General features: G+C 42.6%; 1 long non-coding RNA gene across 1 annotated transcript; it reads left to right on the forward strand.

The window, feature by feature from the left end:
• The first annotated feature begins 72 nt into the window (after positions 1–72).
• Positions 73–6,316, forward strand: LOC118989107 (uncharacterized). The gene is made up of 3 exons (XR_005066950.1): positions 73–83; positions 888–893; positions 5,656–6,316. It is a non-coding gene; the product is annotated as an uncharacterized LOC118989107 (long non-coding RNA).
• The last annotated feature ends 16,489 nt before the right edge of the window (positions 6,317–22,805 follow it).

Here is a 22,805-nt window from a genome sequence, read left to right on the forward strand (position 1 = left end):
TACATTACATCTCCTCCCTGGAACATTTTATTTTTTTAACTGATCATTACATGTGACTGTCCTGGGCTTTAGACAGAGCTCAGGTCGTATGTTCCAGGAGTTTTCAACTCTGAAATCAGCTTAGGCAGAGAGTATCCCACTTTTAATAGATCCTTGAGAAGCATAGAAGCAACTAGTCTGGCCCCAATCTGAAAACCCACGTAACTTTCTTTTAAAAGACATAAAACTATATACCTGTAGAAATACCATTTTCTATGAAACCTACTGAGACTACAGCACAGAGTGGCTGGCTCAGCTGCCAGTCCTCTGTGTCTGGCTCCGAGGAGCCCTCTACGTCGGCGTCCTGTCTGCTTTGGGATACCGTTTTTAGATCAGACAGATAGAGCCATGAGAAATGGAGCGTTATGAAAAGACAATGGGATATAACCTTAAAGGTAGTCATTTTTTTTAAAACCTTCTTTTCCAGTTTTACACCATTAATGAAATAGAACCCAGTTAAGCTGTGCTTTATCACGTTCAAGGACATGATACTCCACAGGAGCCAAGAAGGAAATAAACACCATGGCTGGGAATTTCGCTTTTCGCGTTCTGGTTACCTCTATAGAAGTTACAACCTAAAACAGATGCAATTTTTGAAAGAGAGGTTAGCCGGCAAGCCCAGTCGTGAGCTCAGTGATGACTGATGGGAAGCCTCGGATCCCCAGATGCCCCGGTCTGTTTATCATAGCTGGCTTTAGTGCTTAGGCAGGCTCCACTTGCATGGAAAGATGCTCAACAGGTAGTTAATTTTCCCGTGGACCCAGTAACGGCCTCTTTGCTGGAGGTTTTCTGAAACGTATGTATTAGATTCTCAAAATGTCCACGTCTTAAAGAATGTGGGGCAGCAGTTGGATGTTTTACGTGTCACCTTTATTTAAAATATTTAGACTTTTTTGAAATTAGGAAAGCGGAACCTGCTTTTTATAAAAAGTTCCAAGACCATAGAAGCGAGTGGCCCATGCAAAGTGAAGTGTTCCTCTGTGTTTGTGGTGTCCTCGTCCCGCTTTCCGGAGATCAATAACGCTGACCTGATACTTGTAAACGCTGCAGCTTGTGAGTCATGTCAGAAATGCTCTGCCTCCACCAGCCCACCTCCTCACAGAAATGTATTTGTTTGTATGCATATAGGTGTATATATACTATACACACATATAAAAAAGAGAAAACGTTTCAGAAGCATGCTGGTCACCTGTATATGTCTAGTTAACACCAACAGCCCAAGACAAGGTAACGGAGAATTTCCATGTATCCATTGCTGTTTCTACTAAGCTTAGTTCTATTCCTGCATCGGATTGCAGTTGCACCTGGCCTTTGCTAGTGCCTGTGTCATCAAATCCACGACCAAACAGCCTTGCGACTGCTTATGTTACCTCCCATAAAGCCTGACACCTACCAGAGCCCAGAAACTTGTTTGGATCTCAATCGGAGGGTTTGTTCCAATGCGACACTTGCATGCTTCCCCAAGCTGAGGTCATGGGACTAGCGCCCCGCGGGCTGCCTAGTGATGTTTAATTAGGGTGAGCTGTTGCTAGGAAAGTGTAGGGACTTGGATGTGGGCTGGGGGGTCTGAGGAGCTTGGCTTCCTTCCAGTAGGAGTCGCTAATGAAATCACCGAAACAGCAGGCTATCTTCTGTAATTATGCGGTTTAAGAGTAAAATAGATCATTGTGAAATTGGCTCATCCTAACCACCGACTAAAAGGACTGATTGCTCTACTTCAATGGATTATTGTCATTTTAGGAAAAAAAAAAGTCTAGGGTACGCATTCAATTAGAGTTTTCAAACTAATCGTAAACTCTTGTTTATGGAGTGTAAGGCATCCCAGGTGTTACCCATCCATCTCCGAATCAACCTTTTCATTCTCTCAAGGGCGCACATTCTGCTGCTTCTGAGTCCAGCCATGTTTTCTCCGCCAGGCCTCTCAGATCGCCCTTGGCACCCTCATCCCTTCTAGGGTCCTCCTCATCGCTCATCTCTGGTCCCTCCCATTGTGTGGCCCTGGCCCACAGTACTGCTTGTAGGCTTGCTCTTCTGGCTCTAGTCATTTTTCTCATGCAGATACAAAATCGCCGTCCGCTGTTATACTCAAAAGTGGATCAAAACGAAATCACCCTCTGAGACAAATATCCATTTTGCCGGAGGGACAAACAGACGTCCCCTGACCTGAATCATGTCCTAAAGATCCAAGAGCCTTCCTCTCAGAAGTGACCTGCCAGACAGGGTTGGCAGGTGTCCGTGTCAGTCGCCCCAGGGGCGTCGGGGAGGCTGCCGTCATGGAAGCTGCTTCCACATCAAACGGTATCAACAGTGTGCCCCCGAGAAGTCACCTGCGTGGCTGGGTTATGTATGTGTCATAGTCCTGTGGCTGTCGGTGGACTTCAGGCTGTCTCCCATAGTTTAATGAGAAACCTGAAGACAGGGGCCAGGCAAGGCATTGTGCCCTGGGATGACCTGCTCTCCCAGGACACTGAGAACCATTGAACTGGTCCCCAAAAAGAAGCAGAGGAAAGAAAAAAGAATTGTGAGGCTGTTGAAACATTACATTTTAAAGCAGAGATTTGAATATTGGGTGGTATCTTCATGGTGGACAGATTCCAGTTTATTTATATCTGTATTCGGTTAATTCAGTCATTCCAATACAATCATGTTTGTGAAGCAGTCACACGTTTGTGGTTTTAGTCATTCCTTTTCGATATACCACACGTTTGTCACATACTCTGACGAAGGCACCCTCCTAAGGACATAATGAATAGAAGAAACAAATGTCTTGACCTCACGGAGCTGACAGCTCAGGAGAAAAGACAGATCCCGCCGTGCGGGGCTCTGTGCTGGAGCAGCCCCGGCTCGGCCAGCAGCGTGTACTGGGGCTCAGCCGAGGCTTACGGTGCAGGCCCCTCGGGCCAGTGACCTTGCACTCCTGTGAAATCAGAAAGGAGAATGTGAACGTGTAAGAGAAATAGTGACATTTTGCAGTTCCTTTTCTTTGGAGTCTTGGCCCTCTTCTTAAAATTGTGTATGAGACCAAGACTTTAAGATGCAGCTTAGAAACCCTGCTAGAATGAGAGCTGAAACTCATCCTGTGTCCCAAGGATGTAACTAGAAAGTAGGCAACATTTGCAATGAGTTAGGTTAAATATAAGGAAAGTGAAGTGTAAATATCGCCAAAGAGTGGAGTGGGCATCCTAATAGAGTTACAAAATTCCGGCCACATGACCGTCTTGAGGGATGTTGTGTCTTGGGACCCCCTGCCTGAGGGAGCTGGAATTAGATTCTGTGACTTTTTAAGTATTTCTTTTAAAATGACTTTGTGGAATGGCAGGATTTCATATGGAAAGTTTATCAACATTTTTTAAAAGATTTTATTTATTTATCTTTTAGAGGGGAAGGAGAGAGGGAGGGAAACATCAATGTATGGTTGCCTTTTGTGCGTCCCCTGCTCGGAACTGGCCTACAGGGAACCGGCCTGCAACCCAGGCATGTGCCCTGACTGGGAATCGAACCCCGATCCTTTGGTTCACAAGCCTGTGCTCAATCCACTGAGCTGCACCAGCTAGGGCAACATTTTTTAATCCTTGAAACCTCCCTTTGTGAGTGAGGGGCTCTAAAGTCTTAGGGACAATGACCTTTAGTTACAATTTAAAACATCTTTAAATCAACTAAGCCTAACAGTAAGAACTATTGAAAAGAAAGTCTACTAAGAGCTACAATTTCGTCAAAAATATCTCTGGAGCATTACGCATTTTGATGAACGTTCGTTCTTAAGCATTCTTAGTAATTCCTATTAGAAATCTGTTTCACTGTCTGTCTGTCTAACACAAAAAATGTGCTGTGATTTGATACGCTCAGAATTAAATGTAATCTAATGTAACCACAGAAGAAAGTTCTGCCTAACAGATATTTGGAAGCTCAGTCCGTGCCCATGAAAGGCAGCCTTGGAAAACGCCTTGGCTTTTGCTCCTGCCGCGCTGATCGCAAGGGGTAGCTTACCCATAGAAATCAGAAAGTGATGATTCTGGGTTTTCTTCATTTTCCAAAGCTTCAATATTTGAAGCCAAATGGCATCTTCAGCGGGAGCCTGTGGTGGGGGGAACGACTGGAACTATCTTGTTTCTCAATCTTTAAGTGAAATACATATAATTTTCAACAGAAAATAGCTTAAATGACTCAAGGCTATCCTGTTTATTATAACAGTTTCAGTAATTTTGAAAATATCAGTGTTTTAGCATTTTGGTGGGGGTTTTTAAAAACACTTTTGGCTTTCAGGACCATCGCATGAGGTGGGTAAGGTCGATGATCCATTTTGGATGAATAAATGGAATATCAGAGCAGTGAATTAGACTTGCATGGATTTGTGTAGTAATTGGTAGAATTGCAGCTAGACCTATAATCTTTAGAAATTACAGACTGACGTGCCTGTAATGGATGTTTTCTGAGTAAACAATTTTCCCCCATTGTCCTCAGTAATGCTTTACATCAATCATTTGGATTTCCATAAATTAGAAAAATATTCACCTTTGATCCCACTAAGAGTTGGTTGGAACCGAGAATGTAAAGTCACAAACATAGAGTGTTTGCTATTTGCGGCTTACTATCTTGGACATATTTCAAAGGGAAAAAAAGTCACATGTTTTGGTCCCAGGGTGGAAATCCCAAGAAGAAATTAACAGGGAGAGTGACTAACTAGCTTTTCTACTTGGTGATTCTCAGCATTTAAAAATCTTAGCCCTGCAGTTTCCCAAATGACATTTGTTTCAATACCGTTTTGTTATAACATTGATGAGGTGCCATAGGAGTTTAACTCCCGTTTGTATCAATTAGCCTGTGGGAAAATTGCTTTCATTAGACATCATTTCACTTGAAGTCATCGGTCAAACCTATCATTGATGTAAAGCGAGGACTTGCTGTGTTGTTTTCTCTCCTGGGAAGTCACCACTGAAGTGATACTATTTCGTTGTGCTGCACCAGAAAGCGTTGGAATGGCCTTGCCATTCAAGGCCCCATATCGCTAAGCCCATTGCTGGGTTTGCAAACCTAAGTGTGTCATACGCAGTCACGTCCGTAGAGGGAGGCCTCACACACCTGGGCGAGGTGTGCTGTTCTTGAAGGGGAAAGAACAGACAGGCTTGAGATATTCTTCCATTCTGAATCTCGCACTTCACAAGGCCTCTTTCTGGGACAATTGGTGAATTCGGACAAGAGCTGACCAGGTTTGATCTGGAAAGCAGTCACAATAGGATTAAGACCAGGAATGTTTGGAGGAGACAGGCTGAGTAGGGCTGTCAGATTCAAGTTCATCTGTAGATGATTTACAGACTGAAACAAGGACAGAGAGACTAGGCACAGACATGAACGGGGGCAGCTTTATTACTTACGGAAGGATTTATTATTTTCCTAAACAATACACCCCCACCCCCCCAAAAAGGGATCAGGATTTCTAAACAACAAAGAGAATTTTTCTAAAAAACAAAGAGCTAGTATTTCTTCTAGTATTTAAGTGAAAATTGAACGACTGAATCAGGGATTATGTAAAAGCAGGTCCTTAATTGGACTAACAGACTCCTGTGATATTTTGCAGGTTTAGGTTTCTCTGACTTCAGACTGAAACAGAGCACCAAGACCCCCCTCCCCCCAGGGTCCTACCCTCTAGATGGCAATGAAAGTGAGTGACTGGTTTTATAAAAACACCAGTCATTGCAAATACATCCCAGATCATTTAGAAGCAGGGACATCAGGATCCTAAAGCAATTTGCTTTGTTTACACACACACTCTGTTCAATGCTAACCAGTTCCCGAATCACCTTGAATAGGACATGTTTCTACTAAGTCATGACAGTCCCAAGTTCAAGAGTGAAAGGGAAAACAAAGGATCTGCCATTCATCTTCCTTTTCTTTCTATCCATTTGTGGTTTGGGCTGTGCAGCTGGGATGGCAACCTGAAGAAAGAGCAGATCTTTATGTTTTCTGGTGAAAAAGCAATCGTGGAGGCAATTTCGGTAACTTAACTGGTTTTTAATAGGGCTTAACCTCCTATCACCAGACTAATTAATGTGTTTATCACGTTTCTGTTTAAGCGGCCTACAGTTTTCATTGCTCGTCTTTCCTTCCATAATAACCAGGCCTGAGTCTTATATTTCAAGTCAGCCGAAGGGGGGAGGGAGTCAGCCTTGAGATCGTCTGAAGAAGTGGGCCCGATACCTGGAGTCTAGCTCAGGCAGCTGCTCCTGCCCCTTCTTTTTGCCCCTGGCTTGGGAAGGGAACAAAGAGCAGAGTGATAGGACAAAGGAAAAAGTTCCTCAAGAGTAGTAGGGTAATAAGGCCCTAGTCTTAACACGGATTGCCATGGTAACCCACAAATAAATAATATAAGCCCTCGGCCAACTTGGATCCTCATGAAAAACAAATTCAGCAGATACAGAAAAGATTGAACTTCATCAGCGTGGCTTCAAGGGGTGGCGCTATGAAATTTTTAATATATGCAGCTTACAAGGATTAGATTATGTGTGGAATTCAGGGGAAAGCGGCTCCACCAGTAGAAGAACTTTCTCATCGAATTTTCTAAAGGAAGGGGTTGCTTTTTAAAAAGTTTTTCAAATCCTCCTAGGAAGTTAGACCAGTCCACAGGCTTGTGTTGGTCTGCAGTTAAATGTGAAAAAAAGAAGGACGAGCTAGGGGGTTCTTCACCAATCCAAACAGGTTCCATCCTAAGAGATTCAAAGACTGTCTGGTTTTCTCATTTGGGGGTTTACATAGAGCTTTTCTTCCTTAAAAATGAGAGAGAAAGGAAATGTTTACCAATTGTCTTTACTCGGAACAATGAACAGATGACAACCCTAAACTGCTTGACCCTAATGTTTTTTAACTTACAAGTGATCCTCTCAAATACGTTGGCAAAATCTATCACTTTTAAGACACTGTCTAGCTTTGATATTTTCTGCTCCTCGTGTAATGAATGCAGATGCTTCCTGACCTGTTGGGTTGTATGAACGATATACATTTTCATTCACTGCCTCCCCTCCCCGCTCTGATCCCGTGAATCATTTCCAGTGCAGACAGAACCTGGACGGGTGCTTACTGGTCATCATCCTGATGGTGGGTTGGGACCTGTGGGGCTCTTGCCACCCTGGGAAGTGATATTTGAAACTTTCATAGACAAAATATCCTAATAAAATTAGAATATTTTGCAGAACACACCTTTGAGAACGTTAGGGTCCGAATTAGTGTTAGTAAAGGTTAGCGAGGCTCTTGTCTATGTAAAATTGCTGATACTGAAGTGGGCAGCCGTGTGTCTGAGTATATGGACCACAGCTGATGGAAATGGAGGAAAACTATTCCTTTGAGAAATAGCATGATCTCAGTTCCATGAGAGTGGCCATACTTCACTTTGATTTCTGAGTGGGGAAAGGTTCCTGGCCAGCCAGAGTACCCTTGGCTGTGGGTAGTCCCCTCCCAAAGGCTACATCTGTACAAAGAGTTTCAGGCACATTATAAAGGGCTCTTTCATAATTTCCGATTCTGCCCTACACATCCCAGAGCCATGATTTTGCAAAGCTGCCAGCTGGCAGGTGGCATAAAATAAAAAGTAGCAACTGTGGCAATGGGCCGATGAAGTTTTTTTTCCAGGTACGGTGGGATCCAGATGATATGAAGTGGAGGGAGGGTGGGTGGGAAGGGTTGGGTGGGGAAGGGAAGAATGGAGTTTTTTGTAACAAAGTCATAAAGTATTTTTCCCTAATTTTCTTGCATTTCCTATTTATATAAAGTATCTTGATCACTGTGTTGCTCTACAGAGATTTTCAATGGAATTAATTTGGGAGACTGAACTAATCTCTGAAAAAGAAATGGACTCGTTACAGTTACTTTTTTGGATACTTTTTCTGTATTGTGAATTGTGTGGAAATGTACAGAATAAAACATAAGAAATGTAATTAGTTTCTTTTCATCTGTTACTGCTGCTAGATATAATTGGGGTGGATACTGCGCTGAATGGTGGTTAACTGAGATTTTCAAAACCAGGAGGTAAGCGGAGAGTCCGCTGTCAGAGATGCTGTGCATTAAAGGGGCTTGCTGATGAGGCAGAATTTTTTAAACATGTTTTATTTATTTATTTTCAGAGAGAGGGGAAGGGAAGGAGAGAGGGAGAGAAATATCAATGTGTGCTTGCCTCTCACATGTCCCCACTGGGAACTGGCCTGTACCCAGGCATGTGCCCTGACTGGGAATCGAACCGCGATCCTTTGCTTCACAGACCCTGCGCTCAATCCACTGAGCTACACCAGCCAGAGCAGATTTTTTTTTGAAATGACTTCCACTGCCAGGATGGACTAACCGAGGCCAGGTTTGCCTTCCCACCTAAATAAACACATTTATATGTAGAAAAACAGTTATTGTTAAGACCTCAGGCTAAAAAAAAAAGGAGAGTAAGCTCTGAGAGAAGGAGATCAAATCAGATAAGCTCTATGACTACTCCGTTTTACAGACTCCAGAGTTCCCAGGCAGTGGTTCAGGGAGGGGAAACTGAGGCAGAGCCTGGCAGATTCTTTCAGATGGGGAGACAGAGCCGAGAGTCAGGGAGACCAAGGCAGCTAGAGCTTACAGAGCAGAGAGAACTGCACAGAGGAATAACTGTACAGATCTGCACAGAACCCCCATAAATATTCAGTAAATTACATATGTATATGAGGACACTACCTGCGTCTGCAGACTGAACCATCCAAGATGCTCCCAGGGACCAAGGAGCAGTTCCCACAAGGCTGGGGATGGTGGCTGTTGCCACTAGCCACGTTGCACCCTTACCGTCCACTGTACCCACAGCTTTTATGTGTTAATAACACAGACCCTCTGTGTTATTCTCTGGTTTCCCACTCAGCCCCATTTTCTCTTCCTCCCTGTCACAGAGCTAATCCCTGGGATGGCTGTGCGTGGATTTCAGCGCACCCCAATCTTTGCTCCTCCCACCTCTCAACCTCTGTTAACTCTGTTCCCTGTCCCAGCTGTAAGCGCTTCCATTTTATCTTGTACCAAAGTTCCAAGCTCTATGTATTGTCGTAGTTTCTGTTCTGAGGGTTGAAAGCCAAGAACACAGAGTTTCATTGGGATGCCATGTGAACGTGTATAGAGCAGCAAACTGTGCGGCCATGACCTTTGCTTCTGAAACCTTTCAAGGCCGTGACCCCAGTGCCAGTGAAACAATGTTCCTGTGATCTGGAGCGGAGGATTCCTCTGTTCTTACTTTTTAGTTTTTATTTTTGGGGGATTGCTCCGCCTCATGCTTGGGCTCTTTGATAGTTTTTATGAATTTCTTTCTCTCGGTATTGTATATCTTTCTTCGTTCTTGTTAAAAGATAAAACATGCACAATGTTTTCAATATGTTACCGGTATCATTTAGCTCCCTAATAATTTTTGGAATCCATCCTATTTTTTTCCTCCCGCCATTGTCTTCTACCCCACCAACCCACACCTCCCACCCTCAATCCTACCCCACCTTTGTCTTTGTCCATGGGTCCTTTATACGTGTTCCTTCATGACCCTTCCCCTTCTTCCCCCATATCCCCCTTCCCTCTGGTTACTGTCAGTTTGTTCATTTCAATGTCTCTGGTTATGTTTTGCTTGCTTATTTGTTTTGTTGATTAGGTTCCACTTATAGGTGAGCTCATGGGGTATTTGTCTTTCATCACCTGGCTTATTTCACTTAGCATAGTGCTCTCCAGTTCCATCCATGCTATCATGAAGGTAGGAGCTCCTTCTTTCATTCTGCTGCATAGTATCCCACTGTGTAAATGTACCATAGATTTTTGATCCATTCATTTACTGGTGGCACTTAGGTTGCTTCCAGCCCTTGGCTATCGTAAATTGTGTTGCTATGAACAACCTGGAGAGGGGAAAATCCATGCAAGTTCAGGAAGCACAGAGGGTCCTAATCAAGATGAACCTAAGAAGGCCTACCCCAAGACACATCATCATTAAAATGCCAAATTTTAAAGACAAAGAGAGAATCTTAAAGGCAACAAGGAAGAAACGGGAAGTAACATACACGTTTGTTACATACAAGTAACAAACAGGGAGCCCCAATAAGGCTAGCAGCTAATTTCCCAACAGAAACACTAAAAGTCAGAAGGGAATGGTAAGACATATTCTAAGTAATGAAAAGCAAAGGCCTGCAACCAAGAATACTCTGCCCAACAAGGCTATTTTTTGTTTTAAATGAATTCTTTAATTATATACATCTGTTTATTTTATTTTGTTTTTCTGCTGCTTCTTTGGACTTCTACATGTGCCTAATCACTTCTTGACTCATGCATATTTCGTAGTTTCTTGATTTGCTGGAACATAGCCACAGATTGCTTACTAAAACTCAGCACTTGGGAAATAAATTCTCCGAGTCTTTGCCTGCCTGAAAATGTCTGTTTTATGCTTTACTTAAAGTTTGTCTGTCTTTGGAATTCTGGTTCCAACATCATTTTTCACAAGGCCCAGGTGCTTTATGAAAACTAGAAACTCTTTCAGACATAGATTAAAAGCCAGAGTCATAGGGGGTGATAGCAGAATGACTCTAGAAACCAGGTCAAACAACTTCAGTTTGCAGAGGTAAAAACTGCCTCAAAGAAAGTGAAACATTGCCCTAGATCACACAGCTAGCTGGTGGCAGGGAGATGCCACCAAGCTCAGGAACTCGTCATCTGAAACTTGTCTTACAGGGTCGTGTTCAGCTGCTGTAGATTCCACCCAAAGGAACTATTAGGATGAAACCAATATTTTCGGTGGAAGAGAGTAATACACCGACTCCCAGCCTCTGCCCTGCTCCTGAGAGCTGAGTACGGTCCTTGCTTTTCCTTGGCCCAGTTTCCCCATCGATGTTGGACGACGGCTAGTCCTCTTTCCTCTCTCCAGTGGTAGGATTCTCCAAAGGGGATCTTTTTTATTTCTACTTTTTTACCTCCCCCCACCCCCTTCCTCTCTGCTAATCACTACTGTTGTCTGTGTCTATGAGTTCCTTTGTTTTGCTTAATCCCTTCATCTTTTTCACCCAGTCCCCCAACCCTCCTCTCTTCTGACAGCTGTCAGTCTGTGCTCTGTATTTATGAGTCTATTTCGGTTTTGTTTATTAGTTTATTTTGTTCATTAGATTTCACATATAAATGCGATCATATGGTACTTGTCTTTCTTCGACTGCTTTATTTCACTTAGCTTAATGTTCTCCAGGTCCATCCATGTGGTCACAGTGGGTAAGATTTCCATCTTTCCCATAGCTGAGTAGTATTCCATTGTGTAAAATATACCACAAGTTTTTTTATCCACTTATCTACTGATGGACACATGGATGGCTTTCAAATCTTAGCTATTGTAAGTAACGTTGCCATGGACATAGGGGTGAATATATTGTTTTGAATTGGTGTTTTGGGATTCTTAGGATATATTCCCAGAAGTGGGGTCACTGGGTCATAAGGAAATTCCATTTTTAACTTTCTGAGGACCATCCAGATTGATTTCCATAGTGGCTGCACCCATCTGTATTCCCACCATAAGGGTCTATTCCTGTGCACAAGGGTTCCCTTTTCTCCACATCCTCACCAACACTTGTTGGTTGATTTATTGATGGTAGCCATTCTGACAGATACAAGGTGATACCTTATTGTGGTTTTAAATTGCATTTCTCTGATGATTAGTGATGTTGAGCATCTTTTTATATGTCTATTGTCCATATACATATGTCCTCTTTGGAGAAGTGTCTATTCAGGTCCTTTGCCAAGTTTTTAATTGGATTTTTTGGTGTTGAGTTTTACATGTTCTTTATAAATTTTGGATATTAAGCTCTTATCAGATGTATCACTGACAAATATGTTCTTCCATTCAGTGGGGTGTCTTTTTATTTTGTTGACGTTTTCCTTTGCTGTGCAAAAACCTATTAGTTTGATGTGCTCCCATTTGTTTAATTTTTCTTTTGTTTCCCTTGCCTAAGGATATACAGCAGAAAAAATATTGCTATGAGCAATGTCCAAGATTTTACTGCCTATGGATTTTTATGGTTTTGAGTCTAACATTTAAATATTTTTTTAAAAATCCTCACCAGAGGGCATGTTTACTGATTTGAGAGATGGAGGAAGGAAGAGAGAGCAAGAGAAACAATGATGTGAGAGAGAAACATCAATCAGTTGCTCCCCAACTGGGGATCAAACCCACAACCTACGTACATGCCCTGGCCAAGAATAAAACCTGTAACATTTAGTGTATGGGACAATGCTCCAACCAACTGAGCCACCCAGTGAGGGCTAATATTTAAGTCTTTAATCCATTTTGAGTTTATTCTTGTGGATGGTATAAGAAGGTGGCCTGTCCTAGCTGGCGTAGCTCAGTGGATTGAGCACGGGCCTGCAAAGCACACGATCACGGTTTGATTCCCAGTCAGGGCACATGCCTGGGTTGCGGGCCAGTTCCCAGCAGGGGGCTCGTGGGAGGCAACCACACATTGATACTTCTCTCCTCTCCTTCCCTTCCCCTCTAAAGATAAATAAATAAAATCTTTTAAAAAAAGGTGGCCTAATTTCATTTGCATTTGTACCGTTTTCCCAACACCATTTATTGAATAGACTACCATGGACTCCTTGTATGTACTTGCCTCCTTTGTCAAACATTAACTGACCATAAATAAAGGGGTGCGTTTATTTCTGGGCTTTCTGTTCTGTTCCATTCATCTGCAAGTCTGTTTTCACGCCAGTACTAGGCTGTTTTATTACATGGCCTTTTAATACAGTTTGATATCAGGTCATGTGATTCCTCCAACTTTGTTCATCTCTCTCAGCATTTCTGTGGTGATTAGGGGTCTTTTGTGGTTCCATATACATTTTTGGAATATTTGTTCCAGTTCTGTGAAATCTGCCATTGGATTCTTGTTAGAAATTGTGTTGAATTTGTAGATTCTTCGGGGGGTATGGGCCTTTTAATGATATTAATTCTTCCTCTCCATGAAAACGGTACCTGCTTCCACTTATTTGTATTTTCTTCAATTTCTTTCTTCAGTGTCTTCTAATTTTCCAAGTACAGGTTTTTAAAAATCCTTGGTTAAATTTATTCCTAGATATTTTGGTTTGGTTCACTTTATTTTTATTGGAGGAGACATTTTAATAGAACACTCATAGAGATAAAAATAGCTTCACAGTGATCTCTGTTCAAGGCCCTCCTTCCAGAAACCTTTACTAGAGCCGTCCTCAAAGTATGTTGTTTGGACAGTGTTTGCCGTTGCAGTTATCAATGGTGGGCATTCTCAAAAATCCAATGTGTTTATTTTCATACTCACCTGAAAATATATTTATTGATTTTAGGGAGAGAAGAAAGGAGAAAGAGGAAGAGATAGAAACATCGAAGGGAGAGACAAACATCAAAAGGTTGCCCTTCTTACATACCTGATCCTGGATCAAACCACCACTTAAGTCTGTGCTCTGACCTGGGATCAAACCCACACATTTTAGTGCACAGGACAATGCTCCAACCAACTGAGCCACCTCGCCAAGGTCCCATAGTGTTGTTTTAATAAGCTATTTATGGCTTCATCCCCTTAGCCTTTTGTAGGCTTTGACCCTTGAGATCTTTGTATGTATATCTTTTCAGAGACTGGTCCATTGAGCCACAGGTTGCTAATTTCCGACTCTGCAGTCTATCACTTCAAAGGGATAAAGATAATTAACTCAGTTTCATACAGATGGAAAGGACCAGGACTTACACATAGCATAGATGCTGAAAAACTATTACGTGTTACGACGACATAGAGGATATGATAATGAAAACAAGGAAGGATGTTTCTCCTTCACTGATCAATCCAATTAGGTCCTGAGGTTTTCTTTCACTGTGGCATTTCCTGAATCAGTGTGAACAGCCCTGAGGTGGCTGATTACAAACTGGGCGAACTTGGTCATGTAACATTCTTTCTCTTTGTGAGCCTCAGTTTCCGCAGAGAGAGATACAGAAAACAACACTGCCAACCAAATGGAATTGCTGTGGCCATTCACTGAGATACTGGCTAGAAAAATACTTAGAACAATGTCCAGCGTGTGGTAAGTACTTCATAAATTATATTTTTGAATATAGACTGGACTTGATTACTTTGGTGAAATGGTTATATTTCCAGCTCTGTTCTCTATAAGGTAGGAGTCAGGCAAAGGGAGAGAGAGAGAGGCTTGGCTGCTCTCACCTTGGATGACTTAGTTTATTTAGTCCTCTTGACTCTGACATTGAAGTCCTAACCTAAGTTTGCCTTGATTTTTAAAAAATTTTCTGTAGCTCCTGAAAATGTCTTCAAAAATTAAAGATAAATGTTGACAGTGATAAATAAGGTACCATTCTGAAAATTTAGACTGAAAGAAAAGTAGAATAAATACACCTAAAAGTTTAAAATGAAAAAAAAAAGCCATCAGCTTCAGTTAAGGTCTAGTTTCCTGCTAAGTCAGGCTGGGGGTTGCTGCTTTAAGAAGGAATAACTGTACTGTCCGTTCCGAAATGATTGCGTGCAAAATGTGTATTACCAATTTAGTTTTAAAGCCTTTGGTTACCCTTCTCATTCTAAATGTACCTGTTTTAAAACTATCGTCATCCTTCTGAGAATCACCAGATTTCCAAACTCAGATGGTGTAGAACCAAACTTTTGAAGATTCTTTTAGAACGTTAAAACTTCTGGCAATATGTAAGTCGTAGTGATATCCCATATGTCCTTCAAAACTGAACCCAAAAGGTTCAGTTTCAGTTTTTGCAGCTCATGCCATTGCTTGAAGTCTCTCTTTCCATTCCCTCTCTCCATAACTTTTCATCTCAGCTCTGAAATGGTTTGGCCTGGCTCCTCTGAACTTAGCTTTTATATATATATTTCCACAGAAAGGAAAAATGCTTCTTCAGCCCAATCTTAAAGTCTGCAATGAGAGCCGTTATATATTCACATGAATTAAGGCCTTTTCGTTGTCAGTGATGATGGGTATGAAATATCGCGTACAAGCTGTTTTCAATTATCCATATAGAAAAATCAATGGCGGCGGTTGGTGCTGCTCAGCAAGCTTTTCAGGAAGAGGTTTCAGCTGCCTTGGCTTCCAGCAGCGCTCACTCCTCTGACAGGAGCAGGACGCTTGACTCCGTTAGCAGTAGTGTCGGAGAAAAAGTGCACACTTAATCATGAAATGTGAAGTGGCTGCTTAGGTTGTCAAGAGAAGGGTGGAGCTGAAGGAATGGAATTCTCTAGCTCTAACCCAACCCGGGTCATATTTTCCATTCCATTTATCTTGTCTGGAAAGGAGTAGGGAGTGCAGGGTAGATGAGCAACAAGTACTAAATAGCATCCATGTGGTTCGTGGCAGAACCCTGAGCTAGACGCTTGATTTAATAGGTCCACTCAAGAAAAATGAATCTCTCAGAGATCTATTAATTCTATTGTAATTTTATTTTCAAAGAACACAATGTCGACTGCAGGAGGTTGTTTCAGAAGCGGTTCCAGCAAACTCACTGGTATCAATTTATGGAACCAGGAATCCTGTATCGGTGTCTCTGGTTGACTGTTATTTTTGGCCCTTATAAACCCTGTCTCCTGATATTAATTTCCTGCATAGTCCCCTCCCATACTGACTCTGGGTTTATCCTTTTGCTAATAGGACATTAGCTGGTGTCAACCCAGTGGTGGTGTGATAGGCCCTTAAATATTGGGGCTTGTCCTTTGGTGGGCTCCTTCTTCAAAGCCAGCACCATAACGCCAAATGACAAGTTAGTCACATGGAGAGTCACATGGGAGAGAAAGATGTCTAGCCAGCCCCCTTCTGTTTCGGCCACCTCAGTTGAGACACCCATTGGATGCGTGACTGAAGGACATCTTGCAAGTTCTGGTCACAGATGAGGCAGAGTGGAACATGCCTGGCAAGCCCTGACCAAACTGTGGAATTCTGAGCAAATCAATGTCACTAAGTGTTGGGTGTTTGTAACACGGTAATAGAGAGTTGAATTAGAATTTCACTCTCTGAAAAAAAAAAACGGCCTAATTGGCTTGGTCACTTGTGGCCCATCCCCTTACGGTATTTAGAACAGGAGGAGAAAATGTTAGATAACATTTTTTTAGTCCAATCAATAATTGCATATGTAGCATTGGAGGGGCCAGGACTATACCAGAAAGTCTCAGAATTATGGAGTCGGAGCATCCTCAGAAACTATTCATTTGTATTTTTAACTCGCCCCTTTAAAAATAAAAATAAAAAAGAATCCAGAAAAGTTAAACTAGGACTAGAGTCAAATCTTACAATTCTTCCTGTATCTGGCTCTAGTGGTCTCCACCACTTGCGTGGAAGAGAGCTACTGTTAAAACATCAGGAACCTGCTACATCGACGCTGTTTTGTTTGCATCATTGTACTGCATCTGCTAATGTTAATCCAAAGCCCCCAGATCCATGGTTGTAGGCTAGGGTTCTATACCCATAACAGAGAGCAGAGTGAACCCTAATAACAAGAAAAGGATGAGGAGAGGCTTGGGAGAAAGTCAAGTAGCTTTTGCAGGAAAGAGAAGACATTATGTGCAGACATTGTTTATTGAGGGGATTCCGGAAGGACCTGGTGAATAACACTCTACCTTACTGTTCACGTTCTAAGCCAGTTGGTAAATTAAACGTAAAATAAAAGAAAAACAAAAGTAAAACAGGACAAAGCAAAAGGAAGCCCGGACTTTGTTTGGTTAAAGCTGAGTCTGGGAGTGTGGCCCATGGGGACAGACAAATGGGTTTCTATTCCTGGCTTCTGGCAAAACACAGCCCACAGGGTTTTAGAAAATTCCTCAAAATGAGACAAATGATTGGCTGGGTAGGAAAAGTTAATTTTTAAACATATATTATATCGCTCCTTTAATAACAGTTGGCCACAGCACACATTTTGTGTGCAACTGTTAGGGATAAAATATTTGGCTGAGTGAGGCATTAGTATGACTTTTTAGGAATATATCTTACGCATTCAGTATTTTCTTATTCTGAAACCTTTTGATAGCAAAATGTGCTGTTAATGCGACCTTCTTCCTGAGTCAGAGAAACAAATGTGAATATCTACAATATTTACAGGGGCCACTGAAGTGCACAAGTAATCAAACCCAGGCTCGGAAATTCAGCATTCAAAAAAACACAAACGGCACAAACCCAGGTTGGCCCAAGTCACTGTGTTTGGCCTTTGGGGAAGAGATCATTACAGTTTGTTCATGACATTGGAGGGAGGCCCATCTGCCCAAGCCATGGGATAGCTGTAGAAGGTGTGTTTGTTGGTTACCCCATAACTTTCTGCAGACCCCATCTCCTTTGTCTGTCTCCCATTACGGAAGCTGAAAAAAATCTTACCTTCAGTGTACTCAACCTGCATTCCAGATAAGGTCACGGCTGATAACATGTAAGGGGGTGGGACCATGTGGGAGCCTTTGGAAGGATGTGTCCTTTCTCTGTGAGAAAGGGTCACTAGAGCCCTGGCCTGGGTGTCTCAGTCAGTTGGGCATCATCCCGCCAAACTCAAAGGTTGCCAGTTTGATTCCCAGTCAGGGCACGTGCCTGGGTTGCAGGTTTGGTCCCCACTCTGGGCACATGCAGGAGGCAACCGATCGATGTTTCCCTCCCTCTCTTTCTCTAGCCCTTCCCCTCTCTCTACAATCAGTTAAAAACATTTTTTTAAAAGAGATACCCAAGTAGGAACCCTCTGCCCGGCACCACCCCCAGAGACAGCCACCCTGTAGACATAGCCATGGACGTCAGGAGTCGGAGACACGAAAAAGGCTCAAAATGTGTGAGACGGTGAACCAATGCCAGCAACCACTTATTTCCAGAGTCTTGTTATACGAGACGTTGTCAGTCTGGTTTTCTGTTATTTGACGCTGCAGGCATTTGTAACTATTTCTGAAACTGGAGGCCACACTTCAGGATGGAAATCTGTCTGCTCATCTGGATTCCATTGTGATTCTTCTCTAACAATTTACAGTTTCAAAGGTGAGTAGTCCTAATGATTCATTCCCCACAGATCAAAATGTTATGCTCTGTGGCAAAAGTGTAATGGGGAATTGGGGCAGAAGGTGCCTACAGAGGAACGTGGTGGTTCTGGGTCAGGCCTGGCTCACACCCCGGCTTGACCGCCTCTTGCCACGTGGGCTTATCTGAAAAATAGGATAACGTGTCTTTTACCCCCATAGGGTTGTGAGAATGACATGTGGCCTTTGCAATTTCCTTACCCTAGTGCCTGGAAGATGAAAATAATTGCAGCCTGAATTAGACGCCTGAATGAATTTATAAAATAAACGCCCACTTTTATATTGTCTTCTTAATAACAACCTGCACTTTTCCAGTTTCTCAGGAAAACTTTATTCTGTACCTACTTCTCAAACATACTTATTTTCCTCTTTCCAACGAAATTCCCATTGGTGCTAAACTTTCTTTTCAGTGGTTATTCCAATCCTTCAGATATTCTACACAAACCAACCATCCCTTTCCTCCTTCCAAACTCGCCTTCGCCGACCTAAATAGGATGAGGCCAAAATTAGTGTCCCCTAAGTGTAAAGTGGGCGGAGAAGGGCATGGGATAAGGATGTAAAACGAACCGGAAACGAGTACTCAGCCCTACACACGCAAAAATAATGCCAGAGACATTTCAACCAGTGACAGGGGGATGAAGTGGGAGTTACGGCAGCAGATACAGACAACCAAAGTAACAAACCAAAAGATAACAAAACCAGAAAGAAGGCTTGCAAATCTGCACACAATAAAAAGAACACGAAAGGTGAGAAGAATTTAAGACACTGGAATTTACAGGCTTTGGGCAACAGCAGAAATCTGCCTGCAAGTTCACTAAACATTTATTAGGATAATTGTTTAAATACATAATAGGAGGCCTCTGGCCAGGAGGGTAGGGGTGAGGGGTTCAGGTGGGAAAACAGGCTTACTTAAGCTGCGAGTGTTGTCATTTAAGTAGCAAAGAACCAGATTTTTATTTAAACGAAGGCATAACTTCCCTTTTCTCAGTCGCTTTGATATGAGGAACCACCAAAAAATAATCGCCTCCACGTGTGAGACAAGCAAAAGAATTAATCATCGGCCCAGGTTCTCCTTTTCAGTTGAGATGTAGGGGCATCAAGAAGGTAAATTAAACACCCCTTTTAAAAGGGCAAGCTCTAGTTGGGAAGATTTTTATTACAGGGCCGAGAGCTTTTTTGTACAAATTGATTTGGGGAGGCATTATACACAAACAAATTAAAGCAAGCGAAAAATACGTAAAAGGTGAGTTTAAAATTCTCAGTTTGTGCCGTGATTTCTTCTAAACCTTCCTTAAATAATACCTTCTCCCCTTGAATTGCACACTCAGTATTTCCAGAGGCGGTCTAATTTTTAGGTGTCCCATCCTGTTCCCTGTCTCAACGTGTGTCTCCATCGTCCACGGAGCTGGGATGTTAAGGGGTCACTTTTGCTCATTTTCAACCATCTTTCACCACTCCCACCCAGTCATTGTCAATGACTTGTCAATTCTTGTCTCGGCTTCTTGTCAATTCTTTTCTCGATGATGATCCGTTGTCCTTCCACTGCCCTTCCTGGTTTACTCATTCAGCCACCAGGATTTCCTGCATTACCTCAACTGGTTTTCCTGTTTCCCACTCACTCTTTCTACTCTACCTACTCAGTGCAGCCAGAGTGAGACCTTAATGTGGAAATCTGATATGCGCTACTCCATGGCTTAAAACACATCAAGGAATGCCTACACAGTATAGTAAAATCTAACTTCCTTAAGAATGTTCTGACTCCTGTTCATCTCTTTAGATTCGTCTCCTGTAATCTTCTCGGCATCCTGTGTCATGGGGGGAAAATGCAAATCTAGAACGAGTGGTCCGTTGTACTGTTTCAGTTTCGCTCCTTTTTTACACACGTGCAGGAATAGAAAGGAGACTATCTCGTATATCTGTATATTGGCTTTTTCCTTCAACCGAACTTTTTATTTTGTTGTCGGGATTTCCACTGAAATGTCTATGAGTGTCAATCAAACCTGTCACACCATTAAATATACACCGATTAGTCATCAAGGGCATAGGAGTGCTAAGAGTTTAATTTTGTTACAGCAATTGCTCTTCACCCGAAGTGTGGAAGAATGCAAAATCTGAAAACCAGAGGCCGGGATATATGAAGACAAAATTTGGAAGTGAGAACAGGTTGTGATTAAGTGAGGTTATTCACCTTTCTCTTCATTTTCAATGTAGCGGGCTTCACCTGGCACGCTAGATCCGTATTATACTCAACCGAATTCTTGGAAACGAAGTTTTCTTCTCCCAGACCATTTGAAATGAAAATGAACAAGTTGCAAATTGTGTACGCTCTGGTTCCAAGAGAAGGAGGCCTTGGGGCTCGCCCAATGTGAATGGGTGCCCAGAGGCGAGCACTCAAAAGCCCCTGATTGGGGCACTCAGTTCCCACTAAATAATTCAGAATCTCTAATGGAAATCAGATCCACAGTTTCCCCAGTGGAGGAGCCTCTCTTCTGGGTTACCCAATATTCAGCCAGCCACTCAGGAGCTTTAGAGAACAACAATAATGTAGAAGGTAAAAAAATATTTTAATGGCATTCGTATTCTCTTGGGGAGCTTTCTCGGCATGAAGTTTCCCACTTCCTGACGGCTGCTGCCATTGTGAAGAGATGAGGGAGAGGAAAAAAAAAAATCAATATTTAAATCCGAAACAGCCAGAAGCTTCAGGGAGGGGTGCCAGCGTTAACTGGTTTGTGTATGTGTTTGGCCTTTTAAAAGATCCCAGTCTTAAGAGAAGACATTTAAAGTAAGCAGCTCATTAGGAATCACACAGCAAGGTTGAGGCAGCTCCTGACAAACACATTTAATTTAAGGGAGGATAGTCCTGTGACACTTGTCTAGAAATTTCAATGGCAGAGTGAACTGTTGCATGAAGGACTATGCTTCCTTTCCCCTCTCTCTCTCTCTCTCTCTCTCTCTCTCTCTCAACAGGAAGAGAATATTGATCTTCATTTCTTGGCCACCAGCCCCACCCCGCTCACTGTAAGCACTGAGATGAATGAGTTTTTGTCTCTAAAAGCAGTGAGCACCATCCTGGTGATCACCATACTGTTTTCTGTGGGCAAGGGTGGGGGGAGGGGAGGATGGAGGGTGAAGAGGGAGGCGAGATGGTGATGGAAGGAGNTCTCTCTCTCTCTCTCTCTCTCAACAGGAAGAGAATATTGATCTCCATTTCTTGGCCACCAGCCCCACCCCTGCTCACTGTAAGCACTGAGATGAATGAGTTTTTGTCTCTAAAAGCAGTGAGCACCATCCTGGTGATCACCATACTGTTTTCTGTGGGCAAGGGTGGGGGGAGGGGAGGATGGAGGGTGAAGAGGGAGGCGAGATGGTGATGGAAGGAGACTTGACTTGGGTGGCGAACCCACAATGCAGCACACAGATGAAGTATTGTAGCGTTGTAGACTTGAAACCTATATCCTTTTAGTAACTAATGTCCCCCCAGTAACGGCAATAGAAAATTTTAAAAATAAATAAATAAAAGCACGAAGCAACCTTCAGGGGAGTACCACTTTATAAGTAAAAGAGAGCTTTTATTATTACTGGGTAGAAATGTTACAGAGAAAATTGGAGCTTTTATCAAAGGTTGTCGGTGCCTCGACATTTGCTGTCAGCTCTGAAAAGGTGTCTGTGAAACTCATTGTATCCAATCCTGGTTGGCGCCGGGCCCGGCGTGCAGTGGGATTTCTGGCCGATGGCCCCGTACAGTGGGACGGCTGGCGCCTGGCCCAAGGATTAGAAAGCTTTCGTTTCTTTGTCTCATTGATATTAGTCACAGAATCTCCCTTTTCATGCACAATCCAAACCCGTGCAGGGGGTAGGAGGTGGGAGGGGGTGCAGAGCAGAAATTGCTACACACTTCTGTGCTCTTGGGCCCCAGGAGGAAGAGGAAAATTTCCTTTTCCAACTCAGTTATCCAATGCCTGTATCTATTTTATTATGCACATTGAATGGGAATTAGATAGTCTGGTATGTCCTTGAAAAGAAAACTGCTTTATGAATACGATGCTACATGTTAACCTTGGACAAACAAGGTGTTCAGTGTCTTAAGGCTTCTTCTGCTTTCTCCTTTTCCCTTCTCCTCTGCTTCTGTCTCTCTCTCTCCCTTTCTCTCTCTCTAATAAACGAATGACTATTCTGAAATTTAATCTCAAAGAACAATTTTGGTAAACAAAATTTGGGAACACACTTCCTTCAGTTTCTAGATGTGCGTGTGTGTGTACCCTCGGCCAAAGGCCATGTGTAATATATCATCAGTTGACAGATTTCCTTTGATTCCTTCTTCTGCATGTACGTGCATAATTGTGTACCCATGGGCAGGTAGGCGGTGCACATTTCCCAGAATCCCTCTGTAATATGTTCTCCAGCCACATTCTACTTGAGTCTTGGAAAATGTTCTGCTGAGTTCCATAGGATAAACTTTGCTTTCAAATAACAACGATCTTGCCTTAAACATTCATGCCCAGTGGAAACTGAAAGTCATTTCCAAGATAAAATTAGGACCATGAATTGCTAATAGCAACTGATCTTAAAATAAAACCACAGACCCCAACATATCATAACAAAATGACTCAGGCTCCCATCTCTTTGCCAGGTTCCCCTAAAAAAACCTTCTGATACAAGAAAGGAAATAAGAACATCTTAAGGAAGGCTAAATTGAGTCCATGTGCATCACGTAGCTCCTTTTCATTTTATTACAGAACTGGCACTAGTGGAAAGTTA

This window comes from Sturnira hondurensis, unplaced genomic scaffold, assembly GCF_014824575.4.
Source record: "Sturnira hondurensis isolate 20B ecotype Veracruz unplaced genomic scaffold, ASM1482457v3 Scaffold0006437, whole genome shotgun sequence".
In the NCBI taxonomy this organism is placed as follows: Eukaryota; Metazoa; Chordata; class Mammalia; order Chiroptera; family Phyllostomidae; genus Sturnira; species Sturnira hondurensis.